This window comes from Rhagoletis pomonella, unplaced genomic scaffold, assembly GCF_013731165.1.
Source record: "Rhagoletis pomonella isolate Grant_MI unplaced genomic scaffold, Rhpom_1.0 Rhpom_scaffold_00001, whole genome shotgun sequence".
NCBI lineage: Eukaryota > Metazoa > Arthropoda > Insecta > Diptera > Tephritidae > Rhagoletis > Rhagoletis pomonella.
The window spans coordinates 9192929-9196782 of record NW_023458555.1 but is presented as its reverse complement, the minus strand read 5'-3'; positions in this window follow the sequence as shown (position 1 = coordinate 9196782).

Below are 3854 nucleotides of genomic sequence, written 5' to 3'. Positions count from 1 at the left end.
GACTGAGGGACAGCTGAAACAAAAAATTAACATCAAAAAAATGTCAGCATCAGCTACAGAGAAAATGTGAAAAAAAAATCGAAATAAGGGCCGTATAAAGGAAAAACGTCAAAAAGCCAACAAGAAAATAAACTATGATCAGAAAAAAATGTACGCAGCCGTGCGATGGAAAGCGAGAACTTACTTTGTTTCTTGCATATACAGACTTACATATATACACACACATATATGTATACCTAAATATGTATACCTTTAAATGCCCTCAAACGAAAATTGGACAGTTCTTTGAGTTGTAATTTCAGAGTACATAATAGGCATGCTTTAAAGTTTGAACTGGACCTTATTTGTTGGTGATTTAAAAACCGAACATAACTTTTTGTTAGCAAAAAAACCGGACATCATTTTTCAGTAATTTCAATATGTAAGTTTTTGGGCATTTAAAAATTGTCTATATGGAGTTTTTGACTTTATCGAAACTGGACATAATTTTTGGTAATTGAGAAACTGGACATATTTTTTTTTATAATTTAAAATATTAACATCATATTTGGTCATACCTTTTTGCTTAATTCCAAAATAAACATACATTTTTCGTCAATTAAAAGCTGGACACCATGTTTTTTTATAATTGAAAAGTGGACATAAATTCTTGGCCATTTTAGAAGTGGATATAGGTACCTACATTTTTGATTGTTTAATAACAGAACAGAAGTGTTTGGATAACTGAAAAGTGGACATCAATTTTTGACGTACCATTTAATAAACAAGTTGGCAATGAAAACACAAAGTTTTGATTGGCCGAAAACCGGACATAATTTTTGGCCATTTAATAAAAAAATAAGTAGGCAATAAATAAACAAAAAACTCAAAAAACGAAAATAATTATTTTGTAATCTAAAACATGAACACTTTTGGGAATTGAAAAACTATACATAAATATTTTCAATTTTAAAATATGGACATACATTTTTGGTTGTTGAATAACTGAGCATAAATTTCGTATTCTTAGACAATTGAAAACTGGACATCATTTTTTGGTACAATAAAAACTGGACATAAATTTTTAATCATTTAAAACTGGGCATACTTTTTTCGATAATTGAAAACTCGACATAAAACTTCAGTTAAAACTGGACACGCGGTTTTTGGTTATTGCAGACTGCACATAATTTTGGTATTGAAAACTGGACATACAGTTTTGTTTATTAAATTTTTTGCTATTTAAAAGCTAAAAATAATAAAATTTATGATGGAAAGGAAGATATATAATCTCTTAGCGGTGGAAGAAAAAAAAAGAGGAAACAACTATTGGATATCCAAAAGTGGACAAAACACCGGAGCGTAAAGTGAACATACGCGCATACATACGATTTTATGATTTTATTTTAAAACCTTTTAATTGACCATTTCTTTTGTCCAGTTTTAAATTAACAAAACCAAAATTGAATAACTTGATTTTCAACAACCAAGATTTTATGACAATAAATCGATATTCTATTTTTACTTTGAAGCCTTCATACGTCGATGCTAGAAATACTTAAAAAAAAAGAAAAATAAATTAAATAAAAAATGGGGAAATGAGATCCTAGTAGAAGGATATGTTAATAAAAAAAAATGAACTAATTTCCGTGTTTGCTATTTCACATGTTGCACAGGAAGTTGATGGCAAACGAGCGCACATATTCCCATCATCCTTGTCTGACATAAAATTCATGTGACTATGTATGTATTTTTGTGTTTAAGTATACATGTTCGTACATGTATGCATCGAGCATATTTATAACCAGTAAATGTTCACCGCTTGCTTGCGATGTCCAAGTACAAAGTCCATGTCCGTGATTGCTGACAAATTGTTTTTGACTTGAACGTCAACGTTGCCGGAGAGTGACATTGGAAGTCGCACATCATCCGGCAGCTAGTTTCGTAAGTTTTTTCAAATCTCTATATTGTAAATATTTTCCTTTGTCATCCTTTTTTTCATTAAAAATCTTCCGTTTTTGTTATCACTACTCTCCTTCGCTTATCGGACGTCTTATTGTTGTTTGTTTGGTGTCTTTGAGATTTACAGTACAGCAGTATCTCCAACTCGCACACACACAATCGCGCTCACTCACTTGCTGAGTTTGTGTCAAGTACTGGTGCACTTAACCAGCATTTTACATTGTGTTTATGTTGGTAGAAAGAGTGCCAGTTGAGACGAAATATGGAGTAGCATGAATAAAATACAAACAAACTGAGAGAGAGAGAGGGAGGGAGAGAATCCGTGCAGGACTAAAAACGGAGCGTATTTCTATGTGAGAAACTAGTTGTCGCGAGTAGCGCGCGCAAGTACGCATAAAAGTGCGCTTCGTTTCTGGAATGGTGAAGTTGAGCAGCAAAGTTATAGTAAAGCCGCAATCTGTGGAGAGTAGATGAACTATTCAAACGTTCAGACAGAGCAGAAATATGATTGTGAGCGCATTTTGATTTATGGTGCACCATTAAAGCTTTTCAACGGAATTTAAGAATATATATATATTTATTTCAATTTTGTGCGCATTTACATACTTTGCCTTCATATCAGATTTAGCTATGGTAGGACCACAGTAGATGCAGTGATGCCAGCATATTGAAATTATTTAATTTAAATTTAATTAGAATTGATGGAATTGAAGGAAAGTTAGTCCTTTTGCGGTAATTTAAAAGCCATTTTAATAAAGTGTTTGTTGAGTTCCCTGAACCGCCCCTGTTAAGATAGATTCTATGTAGTAGTTTACAAATATACACGTATACTACTACAATCACAAAAAAAATTTTATAGGCTCTTCTTCTTTCTTTGATTTCGAATTGAAAACTCGTTGCGATCATATTGTACTAGCAATATAGAAGTATTACATATGTATATGGTTGTCGGGCATCAATTGACTATGAGATAGTTTTAATGCTGTTTGAAAAACGTTCTTTCATCCCTTTGATAAGGAAAAAAAGGATGAAGATTTTGTTTCCGGATTAGTATCGAAATTCTGTTACTACAAAATTCGGAACACGAAATCCTGCTTAACAAAGTTCTGGTTTTCAAAAATCAGCTTACTCGAAATTCTGGAAATAATTATAAACCGAAATATTCTCCCAAGTTTTGGTCAGTACATGACATCAATGTATGCATCGGAAATAGAAACCTTTTCTAGAGCGCAAAACAGTGGCGAAGAGTGGTCGGCAAAAGGTAATTGTTGGACTCAGCAATTCCCTGGTTTAGAATGGGCACGTTTAAGAAGGCCCAACTGCTCAGTAACTGTTGCGATCGCACCTTTTGAATACTTTTCGCTATGTATAACGGATTTTAAGGAACACTTGGAACGAATTTCCTTAATGTAGATTTAAGCCAAAGAGGTCAATATGGTAAATTTTGTCAGATTTTCTCTGCCATAAAAGCAAACTTTTGCAAGACGAATGTGCGAAAAGTAGAATTTTGTGAGACGGAATTTCAAAAGGCGGAGTTTTCTCAAGTGGATTTTAAAATTTATATGCCCTTTACGATATATAAAAAAATTTTGTTCTCAAAAAAATGTTTTTAAAGTGCAGATAAAGTTTAAAAGCTGCTTGAGAAAACGGCCCTAATATTTAGATTTAATTTAATTGCCTCTATTCTTCGCAATTTTGGCTGAAACCCGATTTTAGACATGCAGTAATTTAAAAAAATGTAGATTCTGATTTCATATTAATATTTCTATAACTAGTTTGAAACACTTTTGGCACTTTGAAAAAAAGAGCAACCTAGGAAGAAAATAAGTACAAAATTTGTACTCATAAAAACTGAGAGCGCCATGTACTTTGATGTACAAGCTGGACTCATAATCGAAAATACAGTATAGGGT